This window comes from Cetorhinus maximus, chromosome 21, assembly GCF_964194155.1.
Source record: "Cetorhinus maximus chromosome 21, sCetMax3.hap1.1, whole genome shotgun sequence".
NCBI classification, from domain to species: Eukaryota; Metazoa; Chordata; class Chondrichthyes; order Lamniformes; family Cetorhinidae; genus Cetorhinus; species Cetorhinus maximus.
The window spans coordinates 25,166,139-25,172,769 of NC_135899.1; positions in this window are offsets into that span (position 1 = coordinate 25,166,139).

A 6,631-nucleotide genomic window follows, 5' to 3' on the forward strand; every position below is an offset into this window, starting at 1 on the left:
AGAAGGTGCTTGCTGCCTTACAGCGAATAAAGGTAGATAAATCCCCCGGGCCTGACATGATATTCCCTCGGACCTTGAGGGATTCTAGTGTAGAAATTGCAGGGGCCCTGGCAGAAATATTTAAAATGTCCTTAGCCACGGGTGAGGTGCCGGAGGATTGGAGGGTAGCTCATGTTGTTCCGTTGTTTAAAAAAGGCTCCAAAAGTAAACCAGGTAATTACAGGCCAGTGAGCCTGACGTCAGTAGTAGGTAAATTATTGGAAGGTGTTCTGAGAGATCGGATATATAATTATTTGGACAGCCAAGGGCTGATTAAGGATAGTCAGCATGGCTTTGTGCGTGGTAGGTCGTGTTTAACGAACCTTGTAGAGTTTTTCGAGGAGGTTACCAAGAGAGTAGATGAAGGAAAGGCTGTGGATATTGTCTACATGGACTTTAGTAAGGCCTTTGACAAGGTCCCACATGGGAGGTTAGTTCAGAAGGTTCAGACACTTGGTATCCATGGAGAGGTTGTAAACTGTATTCGAAATTGGCTGTGTGGGAGAAGACTGAGAGTGGTAGTGGATGATTGCTTCCCAGACTGGAGGTCTGTGACTAGTGGTGTGCCTCAGGTATCTGTACTGGGACCATTGTTGTTTGTTGTCTATATCAATGATTTGGATGATAATGTGGTGAATTGGATCAGCAAGTTTGCTGATGACACTAAGATTGGAGGCGTTGTGGACAGTGAAGAAGGCTTTCAAAGCTTGCAGAGGGATCTGGACCAACTGGGAAAATGGGCCAGAAATTTAATGCGGAAAAGTGTGAGGTGTTACATTTTGGAAGGTCAAACCAAGGTAGGACGTACACAGTAAATGGTAGGGCACTGAGGAGTGCGGAGGAACAAAGGGATCTGGGAGTTCAGATACATAATTCCCTGAAAGTGGCGTCACAGGTAGACAAGGTTGTAAAGAAAGCTTTATGCATACTGGCCTTCATAAATCAAAGTACTGAGTATAGGAGTTGGGATGTTATGGTGAGGTTGTATAAGACATTGGTGAGGCCAACTTTGGAGTATTGTGTGCAGTTCTGGTCACCTAACTACAGGAAGGATATCAGTAAGATTGAGAGAGTGCAGAGAAGATTTACTAGGATGTTGCCGGGTCTTAAGGAGTTGAGTTACAGGGTAAGATTAAACAGGTTTGGACTTTATTCCTTGGAGCGTAGAAGAATGAGGGGAGATTTGATAGAAGTTTACAAAATTGTGAGGGGTATATACAGAGTAAATGCGAGTAGGCTCTTTCCACTTAGATTAGGAGAAATAAACATGAGAGGACATGGCTTTAGGGTGAAAGGGGAAAGATTTAGGGGGAACATTAGGGGGAATTTCTTCACTCAGAGAGTGGTGAGAGTGTGGAATGAGCTACCATCTGACATGGTAAATGCGGGCTCACTCTTAAGTTTTAAGAATAAATTAGATAGATACATGGATGGGAGAGGTCTGGAGGGTTATGGACTAGGTGCAGGTCAATGAGACTAGCGGAATAATATTTCGGCACAGACTAGAAGGGCCAAATGGCCTGTTTTCTGTGTTGTAGTGTTCTACGGTTCTATGGTTCTACGGTCAGTCCTGACGGTGAAGGGGACAAAGGATCGGTCAGCCCAGTTCCCAAAGAACATGGCCTCACTCTTCCCACGATTTACCATGGCTCCCGAGGCCAGTTCGAACTGGTCGCAGATGTGGATCAGTCTGCGCACCGACAGCGGATCCGAGCAGAAGACGGCGACATCGTCCATGTACAGGGAGGCTTTGACCTGAGTGCCTCCACTGCCTGGGATCGTCATTCCTCTTATGCCCGGATCCTTCCTGATGGACTCAGCAAAGAGTTCTACGCAACACACAAACAGGACAGGGGAGAGAGGGCAGCCCTGCCTGACTCCAGATTTAATAGGAAAGTTATCTGATTCACACCCATTGATTGAGACTGCGCTACTGATGTTAGTGTAGAGCAGTTGGATCCAATTGCGAATTCCCTCCCCAAACCCCATTTTGGAGAGCACATCCACCATGTAGGTGTGCGATATTCTGTCAAAGGCCTTCTCCTGATCCAGGCTGATGAGGAAGGTGTCCGCACCCCTGTCCTACACATAGGCAATCGTATCCCTGAGCAGCGCGAGGCTGTCAGAGATCTTCCTGCCCGGCACGGTGCAGGTCTGGTCAGGGTGGATCACCAATTCCAGAGCGGATTTGACCAGATTGGCGATGATCTTGGACAGAATCTTATAGTCCACATACAACAGTGAAATGGGTCGCCAATTTCTAATTTCCTCCCTTTCCCCCTTGTGCTTGACCGGAACCAGAACCTCTCCAACAATGATTTCCCTTCCCATCCCTGTACATGTGGTTTCTCTTCCCCCCGTACTTGCGGTTTCTCTTCCCCCCTGTACATACGGTTTCTCTTCCCCCCTGTACATGCGGTTTCTCTTCCCCCCCTGTGCGTGCGGTTTCTCTTCCCCCCTGTACATGTGGTTTCTCTTCCCCCCTGTACATGCAGTTTCTCTTCCCCCCTGTACATGCGGTTTCTCTTCCCCTCTGTACATGCTGATTCTCTTCCCCCCTGTACATGCGGTTTCTCTTCCCCCCTGTATATGCGGTTTCTCTTCCCCCCTGTACATGCGGTTTCTCTTCCCCCCTGTACATGTGGTTTCTCTTCCCCCTGTACATGTGGTTTCTCCTCCCCCCTGTACATGTGGTTTCTCTTCCCCCCTGTACATGCGGTTTCTCTTCCCCCCCTGTATTTGCGGTTTCTCTTCCCCCCTGTACATGTGGTTTCTCTTCCCCCTGTACATGTGGTTTCTCTTCCCCCCTGTACATGCAGTTTCTCTTCCCCCTGTACATGTGATTTCTCTTCCCCCCTGTACATGCGGTTTCTCCTCCCCCCTGTACATGTGGTTTCTCTTCCCCCCTGTACATGCGGTTTCTCTTCCCCCCCTGTATTTGCGGTTTCTCTTCCCCCCTGTACATGTGGTTTCTCTTCCCCCCTGTACATGTGGTTTCTCTTCCCCCCTGTACATGCGGTTTCTCTTCCCCCCCTGTATTTGCGGTTTCTCTTCCCCCCTGTACATGTGGTTTCTCTTCCCCCCTGTACATGTGGTTTCTCTTCCCCCCTGTACATGCAGTTTCTCTTCCCCCCTGTATATGCGGTTTCTCTTCCCCCCTGTACATGTGGTTTCTCTTCCCCCCTGTACATGTGGTTTCTCTTCCCCCCTGTACATGCAGTTTCTCTTCCCCCCTGTATATGCGGTTTCTCTTCCCCCCTGTACATGTGGTTTCTCTTCACCCACGTACATGTGGTTTCTCTTCACCCCTGTACATGCGGTTTCTCTTCCCCCCTGTACATGCAGTTTCTCTTCCCCCCTGTACATGCGGTTTCTCTTCCCCCCTGTACATGTGGCTTCTCTTCACCCACGTACATGTGGTTTCTCTTCCCCCCTGTACATGCGGTTTCTCTTCCCACCCCTGTACATGCGGTTTCTCTTCCCACCCCTGTACATGTGGTTTCTCTTCCCCCCTGTACATGCGGTTTCTCTTCCCCCCTGTACATATGATTTCTCTTCTCATTTCCTGTACATGTAACTTCCACATGTATATTGATTGATTGAGATCACCCAGCTCTATTCTTCTCTACCAAATCTCACTTCCGTCCACCTCCTCTGTATTGCCAGGCTCCTCATCTGAGATCCAGTCTTAAATGACCTGTAATATGGTTATAGGTCTCTTAAAGCAGCAGCATTCCACCTCGCTCCCTATTGGGAGGGGGGAGAACACCTGTGAGCAGACCCTGGATACATTACGGGGCCAGTACTGAAAAGCAAAGAGACTGGACAGACACAGACAGACTCACGCACACAAACACACACACAGGCACAGACACACACACACATAATAAAGATAGTCACTCAGCACACAGACTCAGCACAGTGTGTCTGAGGGGTAGACACACTGTGCCCAGACACATAAACAGAGACAAACAGTTCACAGACACACACACACAAACAAACAGAGATAGGCACACACACAGACACACAATTAGACACACAGAAACACAGTTATACAGGATTGACACACAGCATACAGACACACAAGTTAACAAATAGACAGCACACAGACACATACACACATGCATAAACAAAGATAGACGCACACACAGAAACACAGTTATACAGGATTGACACACAGCATACAGACACACAAGTTAACAAATAGACAGCACACAGACACATACACACATGCATAAACAAAGATAGACGCACACACAGAAACACAGTTATACAGGATTGACACACAGCATACAGACACACAAGTTAACAAATAGACAGCACACAGACACATACACACATGCATAAACAAAGATAGACGCACACATACAAACACAGATAGACACAACAAACACACATAAACAGAGATACACACAGCACACAGAGACACATAAACAGTTAGACACACAGCACACAGACACACAAATAAACAGAGATAGACAGACACAGGCACATACACACACACATAAACAAAGATAGATACACACACAAACACACAGATAGACATAAAGCACACAGACACATATACACACATAAACAAACATAGACATAAACGCACACACACACACACACACACAGAGACAGACACAGCACACACACATAGACAGAGATAGACACAGCACACAGAGACACGTAAACAAATACACATGCAGCACACAGGCACACAAAGAAACAGAGATAGACAGCACACAGACACACCCACATTGATAGAGAGAGACACAGCACACACACAAACAGAGAGAGAGACACACAGCACACACACACACACACACACACACAAACAGAGATAAACACACAGCACACAGGCACACACATAAATAGGGATTGACACACAGCACAGAAACACACAAGGCACACACGTAGCAACAACTTTTATTCATATAGCACCTTTAATGTAATGAAAGTGTCACTACGTGCTGATGTTCTACCTGTCCCCGGTGTTGTGAAGGATGGGTCTGGCCACGCTGCCGCGGAACGCTCCAAGTAGTTGGACCGTGCCATACCACCTGTCTCTCGTGGAAAAATTTATGCAGAGAAACAGCTTTGGCCACAAGTCCATCAGGCAGTGGTCGGCACGTAACGTCTTAGAGGCCCTGCGGGAAAAGGAGAGGGTGGATCCTGTGGGATGGTTCCCCGAGCAGACTGTCAAAGTCATTTGGCAGAATGCCTCATCGCCAGAACTTTCCAACAAGCACCAAGATGTAGCTTGGCTGGTGGTGAGAAAGGCCCTCCCCGTCAGATCCTTCCTACACGCCAGGAGTCTCACCCCCTCTGCACATTGCCCTCGAGGTGGCTGTGGTGGGGACGAGACCATTGTTCACCTCCTTGTGGATCGTGCCTTTGCAAAGAAGGTCTGGAGAGAGATGCAGTGGTTTTGTGGAGGTTCATCCCGAGCAGTTCTGTGACAGAGGACTCTGTGCTCTATTGGCTGTTCCCAGGGACACACACCGAGACAAACATCAACTGCAGCTGGAGGATCATCAACTCGGTGAAAGACGCTCTTTGGTCTGCCCAAAACCTGTTGGTCTTCCAGAGCAAAGAGTTGTCCCTGGCTGAGCGTTGCAGACTGGCACATTCCAAAGTCCAGGACTACGTGCTGAGGGACGCACTAAAGCTTGGGGCAGCCGCCGCAAAGGCGCAATGGGGAAAGGTCGCTTCTAAGACCTTTCTGCCACAGTGCACCGAGGGGCTGGGAAAGGTATAGAACCCTCGGGCTGTACAGCCGACAATAAATGTTTGCATTGAATACTAATTGTATTATAATTGTATTGAAACACTTCAGAGTGCAACAAGATGTATGCTGATGACTCCTATACCATTGCACTGTCTGACTGTAATGACCATATTGAAATGACTGTATTAGTCATTGATTGTATTGAAGCACCTCGTGATCCATGTGTAAAAGTTGAAAATGATTGTACTTTTTGTGATGGCCATTTAGAAGTGTTTTGCAATGTTCTTCCAGATATTTTATGAATAAAGTATATTTTTCTGAAAAAAGAAGAAATGTCTCAAATCACTTAATTTACAGGAGCAGAAATTGAAAGAGACACAGACACACAGACATGGACACAGATACACAGACATGGACACAGAAACACACCTCCACCTACTGACACACACTTCTGTACAATCAGGGTATACATGCCCACAACATTAGTGACATTTCACGTGGACATCAGTGAAAATGCACCAGCATGTTTAAAATGGAGGTGGAAATGAGAATGTGTTTAACTCTCACTCTTTAAATGTCTTCTCGAGACAATCCAGAAAGTGCCAGGAGGCCATGAGTTGCTTTAGAAAGGGGGCAGTGGTGCTCTCTCACACACACACACACACACACACACACACAGATTATACAATCCACACTGGCATCACTTAAAATCACAGACAGAATCTCATTAACAATCCACATGCTTTGCACTGTCCTGTGTTGGGGGTTTAGAGTTTGATATTTCGAACTGCAGTGACATTCCAGACATGATATTTTTTTTGTCATAAAATATCTGGAAGAATATTACAAAACATTTCAAAATCACAATCACAAAAGTAC